Source organism: Bufo gargarizans, chromosome 2, assembly GCF_014858855.1.
Source record: "Bufo gargarizans isolate SCDJY-AF-19 chromosome 2, ASM1485885v1, whole genome shotgun sequence".
NCBI classification, from domain to species: Eukaryota; Metazoa; Chordata; class Amphibia; order Anura; family Bufonidae; genus Bufo; species Bufo gargarizans.
The window spans coordinates 108,788,194-108,807,907 of record NC_058081.1 but is presented as its reverse complement, the minus strand read 5'-3'; positions in this window follow the sequence as shown (position 1 = coordinate 108,807,907).

Sequence of the window (19,714 nt, the reverse complement as noted above, 5' to 3'; positions counted from 1 at the left end):
CTTCATATGTAATTGCTAATATCTGCGTATACAACATGAAACAACATATTAATAAATGCGGTAAATAATGTCTATGAGGTCTAGCAACAAAAAATGGCGTTTCTTATATTCTCTCCATATTGTACAGTAAGAAATTAAATTACTTTATGGATTGCTTTAAAAAGATCAAATCTGTCATGTGCTTATTCATAGAATTGCATCCATAAAAAAAAAATTGTATATAGAAAAGAATACCCCATGTACAAAGTAAGGCCTCATGCACACAACCGTATGTATTTTGTGATCTGCAAAAAATGGATCCACAAAAAATACTGATGACATCCGTGTGCATTCTGTATTTTGCGGAACAGAACAGCTGGCCACTAATAGAACAGTACTATCCTTGTCCGTAATGCGGACAATAATAGGACAAGTTCTATTTTTTTGCGGAATGGACATACGGACATACTGAAACGGAATGAACATGGAGTAACTTACTTTTTTTTTTGGGCGGACCCATTTAAATGAATGGTTCCGTATACGGTTCGCAAAAAAAAAAATGGAACGGACACGAAAATACGTTAGTGTGCATGATTCCTAAATGAAAAAACTAAGGGTCCCTTTAAGAGGTTAACAGGTGTACAACACCACTTTCAGCATTCTGCTGGCTAGAACAGAACGTAAATTGCAGCATTTTTCGACCTGTTTGTCTTGACTCTTGACCTTTTCATGGATACTTTAATTGTGGTTTTGCTGGAATAATCACACATAATCAACCACTAGTACAACCATTTCTTCAAAGTGAGTTACAATGCTCTCCGGTTCTCCGAAAAGAAATGAAGATGTTAGATGAGTCAGAGTCTAAAATGAGCAAAAGTCATTAGATTGCCGTTCACTTGATGCTGGTCAGATACTGATGCTACATGAGCAGATATTCCCAGTTTGGCCATCAACTGCATGGTCAGGTCACATGCATCATTCCCTTTAGCTAGGCATCCACAATGGATATATGCACTTTTCTTAAAGGGGTTGTCCAGACTCAATTTTGATGACCTATCCTTACGATAGAAAATCGATACCAGATCTATGGGGGTTTGACACCCACCATCCACTGCAATCAGTTTTTCTCCGAAGGTGCCAGTAATAACACAGCAGACGCCGGAAGCAGACCGCTCCATCCACTTTGTAGTGGCTGTGCCATGTTGCAGCAGCTCAGCTCCCATTCACCTCAGAGGCCAGGTTATACAGAGACTGGCATTAAAGCAGGCAACAACGCCAGGGAATTGCCATGGGAGAGGAGTATTCTCTTCTTTTCTCTGCAGCTGACCTTTTTTCACAGGTGAAATCCACAGGCAAATCTCCATGATTTGGTTCAGATTTGGCACTGAAGATTTCCTTGTGCCTTCTTGAGCAATTTCTGCAGAAATTTTGCAACGCATGTACCGTAGCCTTAATGGTCCTGCTGGTAATTAGAAGAACAGGTAGCGAAAATGAAGGTAGTTAGGGATGAGCACATTTCTCAAAATGTGTTTTGGGTGAAGTTCAAATGAATCGTCATCAGATTTGATTTGGGTCTGCATAAATCCGGCCTGAATCAAAAGTGCCTCAATGACCCTGAAAAGTCATATACAGGTAAAAACTCGAAAAATTTGAATATCGTTCAAAAGTCCATTTATTTCAGTAATGCATATTAAAAGAAATTGCATTAATGCATCTTAAAATTCGAATTTTGTGAAAAAGTTCAATATTCTAGGCTCAAAGTGTCACACTCTAGTCAGCTAATTGATCCATACCCCCTGAGCAAAGGGGACCTCAAAATTGTGACTTTGGGGTTTCATAAGCTGTAAGCCATAATCATCCAAATTATACCAAATAAAGGCTTGAAATATCTCGCTTTGCATGTAATGAGTCTCATATGTTAGTTTCACCTTTTAGGTTGCATTACTGAAATAAATGAACTTTGCACCATATTCTAATTTTTCGAGTTTCACCTGAATGTCACTCTGAGTTCTCATAGGATGGTATCCAACCCCTTTCAAGCTCTTTAACACCAAGACAGCATTGTGCACAATTATTAGGCAAGTATTTTGACCAAATCATCATTTTTAGGGCTCATGCACACGAATGTATTTTCTTTCTATGTCCGTTCTGTTTTTTTTTTTTTTGCAGACCGTATGCGGAACCATTCATTTCAAAGGGTCCGCAAAAAAAAACCCTGAAGTTACTCTGTGTGCATTCCATTTCCGTATGCCGGTATGTACCTTCCACAAAAAATAGTACATGTCCTATTATTGTCCGCATTACGGACAAAGATAGAACTGTTCTATTAGGGGCCAGCTGTTCCGTTCTTCAAAATACGGAATGCACACGGACGTCATCAGTATGTTCTGTGGATCCATACAGTCGTGTGCATGAGCTCTAAGGCATATTTTCCATCTGCCAGCTGTAAAAACTTGAATGCTTATTGGATTAAAGAATATCAGGTGATATGTATCAGTGTAATGAGGGAAGGTTTGGCCTAATGAAATCAAGACCTATATCAATATTTCAAGGTGTGCGTAACTATTAGGCAGCTTGTTTTCCTCTGGTTAATATGGGCCAAAAAGAGATTTAACTGACTCTGAAAAGTCGAAGATTATTTAAAGTCTTGCAGAAAAGGATGCATCACTGTTGAAATAGCTAAGATGTTAGGGCATGATCACAGAACCATCAAACATTTTGTCAAACATGTTGAGGAAAAAATGAACTGGCAAAGATTTTAGAAGAATCAAACGTGAAGCGACCAGAAACCCATTATCCTCCAGTGCTGTCATGTTCCAGAACTGCACCCTCCCTGGAGTGTCCAGAAGTACAAGGTGTTCAGTGCTCAGAGACATGGCCAAGGTAAGAAAGCCTGAAACCCGAACACCATTGAACAAGACACATAAGCTGAAGCTCGTGGCTGGATCTGTAACGGGCATAAAGCTCGACTCAGATGCCAGCAAGGTGGAGGTAGGGTACTGCTAAGGGCTGGTATTATCAAAGATGAGCTAATTGGACCTTTTGATTTTGAAGGTGGACTCAAAATCAACTCCTATCCCTACTGCTAGTTGTTAGAAGAGTGCTTCAAGCAGTGCTACAGGAAAAAGTATGCATTTTTCAAGAAAACCATGATTTTTATGCAGGACAATGCTCAATTGCATGCATCGAAGTACTCCACTGCATGAGTAGCCAGTAATGGCCTTAATGACACGGCCCCCTTCCTCACCTGACCTAAACACTATTGAGAACTTGTGGGCTCTTCTTAAACAGGAGATTTCTATGAAGGAAAACCGTCCACCTTTCTGAACAGTGTCTGGGAAGCTATGGCGGCTGCTGCACAAAAAGATGGTCAACAGATTAAGGCCTCATGCACACGACCGTTGTGTCGTTTTCAGTTTTTTTTCGCGGACCCATTGACTTTCAATGGGTCCGTGGAAGAATCGGAAAATGCACCGTTTTGCAGCCGAGACCGTGATCCGTGTATCCTGTCCGTCAAAAAAATATGACCTGTCCTATTTTTTTGACGGACAGCGGTTCACGGACCCATTCAAGTCAATGGGTCCGTGAAAGAACGCGGATGCACACATGATTGGCATCCGCATCCGTGATTCGTGGCCGTAGGTTACTTTCATACAGACGGATCCGAAGATCTGTCTGCATAAAAGCTTTTTCAGATCTAAGTTTTCACTTCGTGAAAACTCATATCCGACAGTATATTCTAACACAGAAGCATTCCCATGGTGATGGGGACGCTTCTAGTTAGAATACACTACAAACTGTGTACAAGACTGCCCCCTGCTGCCTGGCAGCACCCGATCTCTTACAGGGGGCCGTGATCAGCACTATTAACCCCTTCAGGTGCGGCACCTGAAGGGGCAAATTTTACTATCATATCCCCCTGTAAGAGCTCAGGGCTGCCAGGCAGCAGGGGGCAGACCCCCCCTCCTCAGTTTGAATATCATTGGTGGCCAGTGCGGCCCCCCCCTCCCTCCCTTTATTGTAATAATTCGTTAGTGGCACAGTGTGTGCCCCCCCTTGCCCCCCCTTCCTCCCTCTATTGTAATAATTCATTGGTGGCACAGTGTGCGCCCCCCCGCCCACCCGGCCCCCCCCTTCCTCCCTCTATTGTAATAATTTGTTGGTGGCACAGTGTGCGCCCCCCATCGCCCCCCCCCCTATAGCATTAACAACATTGGTGGCCAGTGTGCGGCCTCCCATCTCCCCCCCCCCCCCGATCATTGGTGGCAGCGGAGTTCCGATCGGAGTCCCAGTTTAATCACTGGGGCTCCGATCGGTAACCATGGCAACCAGGATGCTACTGCTGTCCTGGTTGCCATGGTTACTTAGCAATAGTACAATAGTAGAAGATTCATACTTACCTGCTGGCTGCTGCGATGTTCGTGTCCGGCCAGGAGCTCCACCTACTGGTAAGTGACAGGTCTGTGCGGCGCATTGCTAAATGAACTGTCACTTACCAGTAGGAGGAGCTCCCGGCCAGACACAGACATCGCAGCTCCCAGGTAAGTATGAATCTTTTACTATTGTACTATTGCTAAGTAACCATGGCAACCAGGGCTGCAGTAGCGTCCTGGTTGCCATGGTTACCGATCGGAGCCCCAGCGATTAAACTGGGACTCCGATCGGAACTCCGCTGCAACCAATGATTGGGGGGGGGATGGGAGGCCGCATACTGGCCACCAATGTTGTTAATGCTATAGAGGGAGGGGGGGCCGATGGGGGGCACACACTGTGCCACCAACAAATTATTACAATAGAGGGAGGGAGGGGGGCGGGGGGCCGCACACTGTGCCACCAACCCATTATTACAATAAAGGGAGGGGGGCCGCACTGGCCACCAATGATATTCAAACTGGGGAGGGGGGGCTGCCCCCTGCTGCCTGGCAGCCCTGATCTCTTACAGGGGGATATGATAGTGCAATTAACCCCTTCAGGTGCGGCACCTGAGGGGTTAATTGTGCTGATCACGGCCCCCTGTAAGAGATCGTGTGCTGCCAGGCAGCAGGGGGCAGTCATGTACACAGTTCGTAGTATATTCTAACTAGAAGCGTCCCCATCACCATGGGAACGCCTCTGTGTTAGAATATACTGTCGGAAATGAGTTTTCACGATCTAACTCATATCCGACAGTATATTCTAACATAGAGGCGTTCCAATGGTGATGGGGACGCTTCAAGTTAAAATATACCATCGGATTGGAGAAAACTCTGATCCGATGGTATAAAAGGGACTCCAGACTTTACATTGAAAGTCAATGGGGACGGATCCGTTTGAAATGGCACCATATTGTGTCAACGTCAAACGGATCCGTCCCCATTGACTTGCATTGTAATTCAGGACGGATCCGTTTGGCTCCGCACGGCCAGGCGGACACCAAAACCACTTTTTTTTTCATGTCCGTGGATCCTCCAAAAATCAAGGAAGACCCACGGACGAAAAAACGGTCACGGATCACGGACCTACGGACCCCGTTTTTGCGGACCGTGAAAAAATACTGTCGTGTGCATGAGGCCTAAGAAACTGATAGACTGGAAGTCTTATGACTGTTATTGGAAGTCTTATGACTGTTATTGAAGTCTTATGACTGTTATTGAAAAGAAGATTGGCTATATTGGTCACCAGTTTTTTTTTGTACCACGTGGCTGTAGGAGCTCCAGCGGGCTCCAATTCACTCATAAGCTCCACACTGTTTCCTTGGTTTGCATTGTTAGAGCCAGTTCACAGGTTTTTTTTTTATGTCAGACATGTTTATTTGGAAATTTTGATTTCTTTATTACTCTCACTTGAACCCCTTCAAAACCCTGAGATTTTCAGTTTTTACATTTTCATTTTTACTCCCTGGCTTCCCTGAGCCATAACCATATGATGGCTTGTTTTTTTGGAGGACAAGTTGTACCTTTCAATGGCACTATTACATACAATGTAGTGAGAAACTGGAAAAAGTTCCAAATGTGGTGGAATTGGAAAACAAAATGCAATTCTGCCACAGTTTTATGGGTTTTGTTTTTACGGAGTTCCTTATGCAGTAAAACTGACCTGTTACCTTCATTCTTCAGGTCTGTACAATTATAAAGATACAACATTTATATAGTTTTTCTTGTGTTTTAATACATGGGAAAAATATATTTAATTTTTTCATTTTATCCCCATATTTTGATCCACATAACTTTTTTATAGTTTTGTTAACAGAGCTGTGTGAGGGCCCATTTATTTGCAGGATGATATGTAGTTTTTTATTGATATCATTTTGGAGTATGTACGTCTTTTAGATCAATTTATATTCAATTTTATTTGACAAAAAAATGGAAAATCGTCCATTTTGATTTTTTTTTCTATTACACCATTTACTGTATGAGATAAATATTCTTTGATATTTTAACCCCTTAGTGACCACCCATACGTGTTTTTACGGCGGTCACCAAGGGGCCCGCTTTTTTATGGCGGCCCAGTCTAAGCGCTGCACATGAGAGCCGCTGCCCTGTTCTAACAGCCCTGGCAGGAGTGCTGAGCCAGGCTGTTTAACACTTTACATGCCACGGGCAATAGCGCCCGCCGCATGTAAAGTGCTGACAGAGGGAGCGGACTCCCTCTGTCTCCCATCGGCACCCCGTGAATGCGATCGCATGGTGCTGATGTGTGTGAAGGCTGCCTGGGGTCAGATGTAGGCCCCAGACCAGCCTTCATCAATTTCCAGCAGGCTGCGCCTCTCTGGAGCAGCCTGCTGGTCAATCTTAGAATAGCATTGCTATTAAAACTATGGGGATAGTGCATTGCATTTTAAAAGCAATCAAAAAGCTGTCTGTTATAGTCCCCTTCTGGGACTATTAAGTGGTAAAAAAAAACGTAAAAAAAAAACTCATTTATTAAATAAAAAATCCCATTAAAAAAATTATGCTTTTTTTCCATTGAAAATGGACAGAATTGCTAATTTATTCTTAGTTGCCACAGAAAGAAAACGTAATAACAAGCGATCAAAAAGCGCCATTTACTCCAAAATGATACGAATCAAAAATAAAAGTCGTCCCGCAAAAATCAAGTCCTCACACAACTCCATAGAAAGAAAAATTAAAAAGTTATGGGTCTTGGGAAGCGGCAATACAAAAACATATCGTTCTTTTGAAAAAAAAAAAAGGGGTTATATTGCAAAAAAGTTGTAAAATGTAAAAAAAACTATATGTATTTGGTATCACTGTAATTGTACTGACCCAGAGAATAAAGATATTATGTTATTTATACCGAAAAATGAACGTCGTAAAATTTATAACGTAAAAACGCAGTGGCAGTATTGCTTTTTTTCCCATCTCCCTCCCAGAAAGAGTTAATAAAAGTTAATTCAAAAGTTATGTGCACCCCAAAATGGCATAATTAAAAACTAAACCTTGTCCTGCAAAAAACAAGCCCTCATAAAGCTATATATACGGAAAAATTTAAAAGTTATAGCTCTTGGAACGCGACGATGAAAAAAGGAAGAAAACGCTTGGTCAGTAAGGCCCAAAACAGGCTGGTCACTATGGGGTTAATAGCATGGGCATTTTCATATGCAGCAATGCTCCTTTTTTTATTTATATATATTTTTTTTTATTTACTTTTTTTTAAGTCAACCTAGGTGACTATAACATGTTGAGGGTTTAGTCAGACTTGTTTATTTGCATCCACAGTAGTGCACCTTCCTTACTAATGTTTATTTCATGTGACTATAACATACAATCATTAGATTGCATCTTGTATTCTGTAATGCATATCTATTCTAATTCAAATACAGTGCTGCCATCTGCAGGCCTGAATTGGAATATACCACTAATCAGCATGTAAGCCTTGTACAGGCTTAGGCTTAGTAGTATGGCTGTCTTCCCTAATCTCAGCCAAAGGGAAGACATCTAAAACAGCAGAAACCTGGCAGTTATGGCGCCCACTGCGTTCGCGAGCAGGCCCCATCTTTAAAGTCTTGACTTTTGTAATTCATGTAAAGGGTTAACAAATGAAAATAAACAAGTTAGATGGGAACATTTCCCTTTATAATTTAGTCACATAATAAGTCTGCAAACTAATAGTTTCCTAATAATTCTGCACAGAGATATTCTCCTAAGGCTACATGCACACGACCGTATTTTGTTTCAGTGTCCGATCCGTTTTTTTTGCGGATAGGATGCAGACCCATTCATTTCAATGGGTCCGCAAAAAACACGGACAGCACACTGTGTGCTGTCCGCATCAGTATGTCCGTTCCGTTGCTCCGCAAAAAAAATAGTGCATGTCTATTTTTTTCTAGTTTGCGGACAAGAATAGGCATTATTACAATGGATCCGCAAAAAAAACTGATCCGCCCAAAAAACGGATGCCATACAGAATGTCATCCTTTTTTTTTGCGGAACCGCAATTTGCGGACCGCAAAACACACACGGTCGTGTGCATGTAGCCTAAGAAAGCCAAAACCTCACTTTTACTTTCTTAAATATTCAGGTTTAAGGTTTATAAGCATTTTGGATTGACCAATTGTTTAATAAGAAAATGAATCCTCAAAAATACAACTTGCCTAATAATTGTGTACAAGGTGTATATGGCTATGAGCAAATGGATGGTAGACAGTGGTAACAAATAGACTGTTTACCAGTTGAAGATAGGGCAATTTTTTATTTTTGCGTTTTTTACTCCCTGACTTCCCGGAGCCATAACGTTTTTATTTTTTTGTTCACAGAACCATAGACATGGCAGGTTTTTTTTGTGGACAAGTTGCACTTTCTAATGTTATACATACCATATCATTTTGCGTATGATATAGCGGAAAGTTGGAAAATTCCAAATAGGGTGGAATTGGAAAATAAGTCAATTGTGCCATAGATTTATGGGTTTCATTTTTACGGTGTTCTCTATGGGTTAAAATTGACTTATTACCTTCACTCTCCAGAACAGTACAATTACTGTAACAGTATAGATTTTCTTATGTGAGGGTTAATTTTGTAGTTTTTAGTGATAGCATTCTGGAGTGGGGATGACATTTTGAAATGTTGAATTTTTTTGGGCGGAGGTGAAGCAACAGGCACCCCCCCCCCTCCCCCCATTACAGCATTCAGAGTATGGGATAAACTCTGTTATAATTTAATACTGCATCCATTTTACGGCATAGCAGTTCAAATTAATTTTTAATATGGGGAAAGGGAGTGATTTCAATTTTTGCATTTTAATTAATTTATATATTTTTAAAACATTTTTTACTTTATTTTACTTGCCACTTTGTTCCAATAGTGTCCTGCCACCTGCAGACCTCTATAGGAACTACTGCTGTGATTTACGAGGATCCTTCAGAGCAGTGTTACACAAGTTCAGTGCTCAGGGCCAGGGGCGGATTAAGTGCAACATGCCAGTCCGCAGGGGTACAACACGAAGGTTCACGGTGGGCCGAAGTGTATAAGACAGTTTATCGGCTACTCGCGGTTTAGCAGATGCCTCCCTGGGTCAGCAGTGCAGTGAAGGGAGAACAGCACTGGATTTTCCAGGGCACACTCTATTACAGGGGACACCGGCCAGGTGGTGATCGTGGTACCCTTGATGGTGATTGGGCTTCTGAGTGCTTGTGCGGCTGGGCCCCTGATTTAGGTAATGTCGTGACGCCAGCACCTTGATGGTGCAAAGTGTTGAGAGTGGTTGTGGTATGGAGTTAGAAGAATGAGGCAGGTTTAAATCCAACTGAGAACTTTACTATAACCAGGTTCTTGATAACAGTTTACATCCAGTAATGAAACAGCCTCTGGTACACATGCAAGTTGGATGTGATGAATTCCAGTAACAGGCTGTGCTGGTAGTAACGTGTCAGGCTAGGGTAGTTAGGTACTCACTGGTATTCAGCTCTTTAATCTGGTTCTGTTTCTCCAGCTCTTTAATGGTGAGGCTACCAGAAGCTAATAAGTCCTTCACCTTGAATCCAAAGGTCCTTAAAGTCTGGTAAAATGGCTGTTGTCCTTTGTGATTTTATCCACTCTTTTTCCCTTGAACTGACTTGCATTAAACACAGCTAGCAGCTGCACTCTCACTCCTTCAACTCCTACTCCTTCTCTCAACTGACTAACTAGGCCTGAACTGCACTATATATACTGTGGTGCTACCCCCATCTAGTGGTGGAATATATGTAGTGTACCTGACAGCCTGGTAAGAGATTTCACATGATAATACAATACAGCATGCTATTACAGATGACAGAAACAAGCTTTTGCAGTGCCCACATAAGCTAGTGGGACGCTGCATAAGTGAAGTGTATCATGGGCCCCAGGCTGTTTACCCATCCTGGGCCCCCTCCCTCCATTCAACACCCCCCCCCCCCTTTCCCAATCCCCCTTTCATGTTCTGTCCCATATTTATTTTACAGTATGTAATACCCTACAGTATGCAATATGCAGTATATGACCCCACAGATATGGGGAAGATAAATTACATCACTGTCATGACAAAGATAAAACTGTCGGGCCCGGGGTTGTCGACCTAAATGCCCCTATTACAATCTGCCATTGCTCAGGGCCCACCTGCCAGTCATGATTTGAGCATATCCCACTGAAGGAATACCTGTGGTAAGTCCTGATGCATGGACACTAATTATATCACCTGCGTAATACTAAGAAAGTCCTGAAAACATGACCAGCAGGTGGGCCCTGAGGACTGGAGTTGAGGAACACTGCTGGAGTTGAGGAACAAATGGCTCCCTGGGGGCACAGTGCTTCTGGGGAAAGCTGCCTCAGATGCCATGGTCACAATTGACCATGGCATCTCAGGGGTTAAATGTCTGTAATCTGCGTTATTGCCAATCACAGACATTAGCTCCGGGTGTCTGCAGCTATGGTGATGGTTCCACTTTGGAGTGGGTGCAATCTTTTTTTTTTTTTATAGTCTTTATTCTTTCTTACAAAATCTTCAACAATTCTTAATTTTGATTTACATTCTAATCAACATACATATATTTTACATTCCTCTTCCCTCCCTTTACCCGCTACATGTTTCCTCTCAAAAAAAAAAAAGGGGGGAACAAAAATCCTTTACCCGCTACATGTTTCCTCTCAAAAAAAAAAAAGGGGGGAACAAAAATCCCCCTCCTCCTCTCTCTCCTACCCCCCCCCTCCCCCCAGGACCCACAAAACCAGCGCCCCCAAAAATAACAGCTATTTAAACCATACCCGACACAGTCTGGGAAAAAAACTTTTTTTTAAATTAGTTGCCAGATAAAATTCCTCTCTAGCAAGCGAAATTCTAGTAAAATTAGAATTTAGATGCTATATCTCGATGATCATGAATCGATGATCATGAATCTTTATTTTGTCCATTACCCCCAGAATACATGTTTCAAGGTACCTAGGAACTCTGAATAAATGATATTCCTCTATTTTTTTAATTTACCTTTTCCCAGAATTCCTGAGCCTTTATACATGTCCAGAGTATATGAACATCATCTACACCTACTTTCCCACATTTTTGACAACTCAATTCTTTGGATTTATAGCATTTCATTAAAATCTTGGGAGAATAGTATAAATGATATAATATATTAAATTGAGTAATTCTATGGGAACAGTTCTTTGATACTCTGTTTTTTGCTTGTACTGCCGATTCCCAAAATTCTTCCGGTTGGGTACTTAGAACATCTTGCCATTTATACATTTAAGGTAGTAACTGCTTTTCCCTTAGCCTTTTGGTGCAACAGGCTTCCATATATTTTAGAAACTAGTTTCCTCCCTCCCGTTAATTTAAAGATATTATCCAAAGGTCGTGGGAGGGCAGCAATGTGTGTTCCTTTTCCTAACGTCGTTCGTAATGCTTGTTTCAATTGTAAATAATAGAGCCTCAAATCCCTACTCCCCATTTCATACTCATTTTTGAGATCTTGATATGCAATTATATCTCCCTCTTTTCATACCTGGCCCAATTTAAAAATTTCATATTTCCATCAGATTTTCTGTTCAATTGTTTTTAATTCTATAAAATACGCATTGTTTCACAGTAGGGTATCTGAGTACATTTCGTTTAGAAGCCAGAGTTTTTTCGTTTCCTTCCAAACCTTAGCCCTCAGCTCATATATCGGTATTTTGCTAACTTACTGTTGTGCCAAGATACCAGCTTCGACCACTTGAAAAATATTGCAGTTATCCAACCTTTAACTAATCCCTCTTAACATGGTCTTATATTTTAGCAAATTACTCTATATTATCATGTTTTTAATATGGCCAGAGATAAAATAGAGTTCCAAATCCGGAACTGATAATCTACCCTCCCTCTCATGAATCTGTAATATTTGTGATCTTATCCTCTGTTTATTCCCTCTCCATATCAAATCCGATAAAAGACTGGCTATTGTTTTAAAAAACTTTTTAGGGATTATAACAGGTGTATTCCATAGGATATAGTTCAGGGAAGGCAATAAGCACATTTTCACTAATGAGATACGACCTGCCATCGAGACATATAGTCTTTTCCATACATCAAATTTTTTCCTGATTTCCTGTATTTTAGGAATCACATTCATCTGGACATAGTCCTTAGGATTTGGGGTTATTTGAACTCCGAAATTCTTAACAGGCTCGTTACTCGTCTTTATTTCAAGTAGCCCTGGTATGAAGTCCTTCAAAGGATCAATCGGAATACAAGCCGATTTAGACCAATTTATATTAAGTCCAGCATATTTATTGTAATAATCGAAAACCTAGAAGATCCTAGCAAGTGTTCCATGGGATCCCACAAACAACATAATATCATCTGTATATAGAGCAATTTTTCCTCATGATCACCAAACCTGAAACCCACAATTTCTGTATCTTACCTAATCATGTCAGCTAGCGGTTCCATAGCAATGGCGGATAACAAAGGAGAGAGGGGGCAGCCCTGTCTGACCCCTCTACCCATATGTATATTCCCGGAATGTTCTCCATTCACTATCACCTTTGCTGATATTTCAGTATACACTCACCTAAAGAATTATTAGGAACACCTGTTCTATTTCTCATTAATGCGATTATCTAGTCAACCAATCACATGGCAGTTGCTTCAATGCATGTAGGGTTGTGGTCCTGGTCAAGACAATCTCCTGAACTCCAAACTGAATGTCAGAATGGGAAAGAAAGGCGATTTAAGCAATTTTGAGCGTGGCATGGTTGTTGGTGCCAGACGGGCCGGTCTGAGTATTTCACAATCTGCTCAGTTACTGGGATTTTCATGCACAACCATTTCTAGGGTTTACAAAGAATGGTGTGAAAAGGGAAAAACATCCAGTATGCGGCAGTCCTGTGGGCGAAAATGCCTTGTTGATGCTAGAGGTCAGAGGAGAATGGGCCGACTGATTCAAGCTGATAGAAGAGCAACGTTGACTGAAATAACCACTCGTTACAACCGAGGTATGCAGCAAAGCATTTGTGAAGCCACAACATGCACAACCTTGAGGCGCATGGGCTACAACAGTAGAAGACCCCACCGGGTACCATTCATCTCCACTATAAATAGGAAAAAGAGGCTACAATTTGCACAAGCTCACCAAAATTGGAAAAATGGTTTCTTGAACATGACAATGAGTTCACTGTACTAAAATGGCCCCCACCGTCCAGATCTCAACCCCATAGAGCATCTTTGGGATGTGGTGGAACGGGAGCTTCGTGCCCTGGATGTGCATTCCTCAAATCTCCATCAACTGCAAGATGCTATCATATCAATATGGGCCAACATTTCTAAAGAATGCTATCAGCACCTTGTTGAATCAATGCCACGTAGAATTAAGGCAGTTCTGAAGGCAAAAGGGGGTCCAACACTGTATTAGTATGGTGTTCCTAATAATTCTTTAGGTGAGTGTATAATAGCTTGATCCAGGAGACAAAATTGTCTCCAAAACCCATTTTCTTAATTGTTGCAATTAAAAATGGCCATTCTATAGTGTCAAAGGCCTTTGAGGCGTCTATGATTATAATCAGTCGTTCATCACAGTTTGTGGGTTCAAGCTGGGTGTTCATAAAGTATCTCATAATATTATCAGTTGTGGTTTTACCCGGCATTAATCCCATCTGATCCTCATGGACAAGCACCGGAACCACCCTCCTAAGCCTAGCTGCCAACGTCTTTGCTAATATTTTATTATCAGTATTAATCAATGGGATGGGACGATATGAATCCGGAAGAGTTGGATCTTTCCCAGGTTTTAAAATAAGTGTAATCAAAGCTTCTCTCAGGGTTTCTGGCAATTTTCCTGATTCCCTCGAGGCATCCCACATTGCCATTAATTTCTGAATAAATATTCCCTTATACTGAGCATATACTTCAAATGGAATGCTGTCTGATCCGGGGTCTTATTCTTAGTAATATTTGATAATATAGTATCTACCTTCAAAGAGTTTAAAGGGATTCTGTCACCAGTTTTTTGCCCCTCCATTTAAAAATATGGTTATGTTCAGGGAGCTTTAGTGATTCCTAATGTGGTCTTATAACTGAAATCTGTAGGCTCATTTTGTCTAAAAAACGTTATAACTAACCTGTCATTCATCCAACTAAGGTGCCCAAGGGGATGTGCATGTCTTCCAGATGCCGCCCGCACCTGCCACCGTTTGTGCCCTGCTCCTCCTTTTCTGACATCAGCACCGCCTCAGAATCTTTTGTTACGGCTCCGGCTCCCCCTCACTCCCCCCTCCTTCTTTTCTAACATCTCGCGCGTGCGCACAGGCTGGCGCCAGTGTTCAGGTCATCGGGAGGTTGAGCGAAGTGCCGGCGCATGCGCACTTCGCTCCATGAAGCCGAACGGAGAAGTCCGCACGGGCGCATCTGGCACAGGCCTGTGTGCACGCGCGAGATGTTAGAGAAGAAGGAGGGGGGAGTGAGGGAGAGCCGGAGGCGTAACAAAGGATTCTGAGGCAGCACTGATGTCAGAAAAGGAGGAGCAGGGCACACACGGCGGCGGGTGCGGGGGCGGCATCTGGAAGACATGCACATCCCCTTGGGCACCTTAGTTGGATGAATGACAAGTTAGTTATAAAGTTTTTTAGACAAAATGAGCCTACAGATTTCAGTTATAAGACCACATTAGGAATCACTAATGCTCCCTGAACATAACCATATTTTTAAATGGAGGGGCAAAAAACTGGTGGCAGAATCCCTTTAGGGGGGTTTCCAGGCTTTTCCTTTGGTCTAAGGTTAAGGTAGTAATATTGATTTTGTCTAGAAACTGTTGTATTTGCGCGAAGTTCTTATTTATCTTACTACTATATACAGTCGTGGCCAAAAGTTTTGAGAATGACACAAATATTAGTTTTTACAAAGTTTGCTGCTAAACTGCTTTTAGATCTTTGTTTCAGTTGTTTCTGTGATGTAGTGAAATATAATTACACGCACTTCATACTTTTCAAAGGCTTTTATCGACAATTACATTACATTTATGCAAAGAGTCAGTATTTGCAGTGTTGGCCCTTCTTTTTCAGGACCTCTGCAATTCGACTGGGCATGCTCTCAATTAACTTCTGGGCCAATTCCTGACTGATAGCAACCCATTCTTTCATAATCACTTCTTGGAATTTGTCAGAATTAGTGGGTTTTTGTTTGTTCACCCGCCTCTTGAGGATTGACCACAAGCTCTCAATGGGATTAAAATCTGGGGAGTTTCCAGGCCATGGACCCAAAATTTAAACGTTTTGGTCCCCAAGCCACTTAGTTATCACTTTTGCCTTATGGCACGGTGCTCCATAGTGCTGGAAAATGCATTGTTCTTCACCAAACTGTTGTTGGATTGTTGGAAGAAGTTGCTGTTGGAGGGTGTTTTGGTACCATTCTTTATTCATGGCTGTGTTTTTGGGCAAAAGTGTGGGTGAGTCCACTCCCTTGGATGAGAAGCAACCCCACACATGAATGGTCTCAGGATGCTTTACTGTTGGCATGACACAGGACTGATGGTAGCGCTCACCTTTTGTTCTCCGGACAAGCCTATTTCCTGATGCCCCAAACCATCGGAAAGAGGCTTCATCGGAGAATATGACTTTGCCCCAGTCCTCAGCAGTCCATTCACCATATTTTCTGCAGAAGATCAATCTGTCCCTGATGTTTTTTTTGGAGAGAAGTGGCTTCTTTGCTGCCCTTCTTGACACCAGGCCATCTTCCAAAAGTCTTTGCCTCACTGTGCGTGAAGATGCGCTCACACCTGCCTGCTGCCATTCCTGAGCAAGCTCTGCACTGGTGGCACTCTGATCCCGCAGCTGAATCCTCTTCAGGAGACAATCGTGGCGCTTGCTGAACTTTCTTGGATGCCCTGAAGCCTTCTTAACAAGAATTGAACCTCTTTCCTTGGAGTTCTTGATGATCCTATAAATTGTTGATTGAGGTGCAATCTTAGTAGCCACAATATCCTTGCCTGTGAAGCCATTTTTTATTGCAACGCAATGATGGCTGCACGCGTTTCTTTGCAGGTCACCATGGTTAACAATGGAAGAACAATGATTTCAAGCATCACCCTCCTTTTAACAGGTCAAGTCTGCCATTTTAACCCAATCAGCCTGACATAATGATCTCCAGCCTTGTGCTCGTCAACATTCTCACCTGAGTTAACAAGACGATTACCGAAATGATCTCAGCAGGTCCTGACAGCAATGAAATGCAGTGGAAAGTTTTTTTTGGGATTAAGTTAATTTTCATGGCAAAGAAGGACTATGCAATTCATCTGATCACTCTTCATAACATTCTGGAGTATATGAAAATTGCTATTATAAAAACTTAAGCAGCAACTTTTCCAATTTCCAATATTTATCTAATTCTCAAAACTTTTGGCCACGACTGTATGTCTTCAAAGTATTCCTTAAGCAAGTCCAGTTTTATTTGTCCACTAAGCAGTGGATATAGTTGTTGTTTTTTTTTGTCTGGACTGCTACCAGGGCCGCTAGCTTTTTACCAGGTATATGTGCATTAATGTAATTTTCCTTCACGTAATTTTCTTTTGGTTGTTCTGCAGATAAGTACAATTCATCTTCCAATTTAGAGACCCTATCTATCCACTCATTGTAATTTTGCTCTATGGGATTTTTGTTATATTTATTTTCATATTTTTATGCCTGTTGTTCTAGCTCCAGTATTTTTTTCCTTAACCCTTTCTTATATATTATCGTGTGTTTTGTAATAATCCCTCTAATATAGGCTTTTGCAGCTTCCCATACCATTTTAATTTCTGCTGATCCATCGTTTATGTCAAAATACTCCCTTATCTCTTTCCATATTCTATCGTGTATACCCATCATATTTATCCATCCTATACTAACATTCATCCCTCAAATTTTTTTTTATGTTTATTTTTGTGTTCATTATAATTGGATTATGATCCGAAATCCCACGTTGACCATATCTAACCCGTTCAATATCAAGTGAACCTTTATTATTTGTAAAAGCTAGATCAATTCGTGATAGACTCCTGTGCGTTTTAGAGAAACATTAATATTTTTTAGCCTTTGGGGGCATTACCCTCCAAATATCAATCCAACCCAGTTCTTCTGCGATGTTTTTTTATTTAGATCCAGCACATAATTCCTGGGTATTTCCTAATCTGGATCTATCTAACTTACCATCCATAAGATTATTAAAATCTCCTATAACTAAAAGTGATTTATCCCCCGCATAAAGCACAAAATCGTGAATTTTTACTAAAGCATCTACTTTAAAGGGTGGCGGTATATAGACATTTGGAATTATCCATGGTCTTCCTTCTAGTATACAGTCCATCAGGACATAGCGTCCTTCTCTATCCATAACAGTTTTTACTATTTTTATGTCTATATCTCGATGTATTAATATACTTACTCCTCTCGCATATGATGAGTAGACTGAGTAGAAAGAGTGCCGCATCCATGGTCTGGACACCCCAGCTATGGTCTCACTTGTCAAGTGGGTTTCTTGTAAGCAAATTATAGCAGGGAGAAACCTTTGTATTACATCAAATACAGCGACTCTCTTTACACCCCTACTCAGTCCCCTAATATTCCATGAGATTATTCTCATAAAGACCCCCTCCCCTTTTTCCTCAAAATATACCTAAAGGCCCTGGGGAGGGAAAGGGGGGAAGAGAGAGAGAGGGAAAAAAAAAAACTCACACCAGAGATCAACATGAAAACAGGCTAACCCCCCTTACCCATCCCTTCTAAATAACACAGGAAAACCTTAGCCCTGGCTCTCTATCTTGGCTTTTCCCCACTCCCAGCCCACCCCCAGCCCATTTGCCCCCCAGGTCTTTATATTTTCTTTAGTCCATTCTCCAGCCGCTTCCGCAGTGTTGAAAAGCCAAGTTTTGTTTTCCCATTCAATTCTCAGTTTTGCCGGAAACATCATTGAGTATTTTACATTATTTAAGCGCAGGTTTTTTTTCACCTCAATAAATTGGCTTCTTTCCTTTGCCGTTTCCCTTGCATAGTCAGAGAATAGCATCACTGTTGTACCTAAGTACTCTAGCTTCCCTCTCTTTCTTGACCTGCGTAATATCTCCTCCTTGTCTCTAACTGACAATAAATTAAGGATTATTGGTCTCGGTCTCGTTCCAGGTGGGGGCAGCTTTGATGAGAATCTGTGGGCCTGTTCCACAAACTTTTTATGATCTGAGATATCTTGGCCCAGTTGCTCCTTCAGCCAAGTTTGTATAAACCCACAAGGGTCTCGCCCCTCCACTCCCTCTGGGATCCCCAAGCATCTCAGATTTGCCCTTTTGGACCTATTTTGTAAATCTACCAATTTCATTTTTTAACTCTCTATTTTCTTCTCCTAAAATGTTTTTTTCTTTAACCGTTAACTGTAAGAGGTCCTCAGAGTCCGATGTTCTAATCTCTACCTCTGTCAGCCTATCTTTATACTTCTGTAAGTCCGTCCTGAGAAGCCCCACCGACTCCCTGATATTTCCAGTCTGGAGAGAGGTCTTGTATTGCCATACTACACTTTTTTATTTCTTGGAATATATCCTGCAGGCTAGGAACCTGCTCCTCTTTCGCACAGATATTTTCTTCTACATCTTTTAGCTGTTTACTACCTCTCTCCCCAGACTGAACACCCTCCTTGATTGTTTTTAAGTCAATATTCTCTGCCAAGCAGAAAGAATCGCCCTCATGGTCCTGACAAATATACTTTTTTTTTTTTCTTAGGGGGTCTTGTCTGTCCACGCATATTAGTCAGGAGTTGTTGCTTGACTCTTTTTGTTTTCTTAAACATTAGGGAAATTGAGGTATTCAATTCCAACTGCCCCTCCCCTTTTTCCCTGTATCCTGTCTAGCCATTTCTACTGCAGCAGCCGGACAATGGGATCAACACACAATTCCAAAGAGAAATACATTAACCAGATATCAAACAAAAAAAAAATAGTTGGCTAACTCTCAGATGTGCATCCATACATCAATAGCCAACAGCCAACCACCATTACATTTAATACACTCAACTTAAGTAATTAGTTCTATATATCAGTTAGTAAAAAAGAGGAGCTCTTATAGCTGTTGGACTAACTGTCTCAGAAGTTAGTAGCACAAAATTCAATAGGGATTATTCAGTTAATTATGTTAGTTCCTATTCCAGCTATCAATTCTTGCAGCCATCTCCGTTGTCACTCTGTACATTAGCAGTTCTCACAATCTATAGTGGACTCGCATTCCAGTTAGCATAATCAGTACTGTTAGATTTATCACAGTTTTGTCCACAAATAGAAGGGTGCCAGACTATCAATCGTATGTCTGCCGAG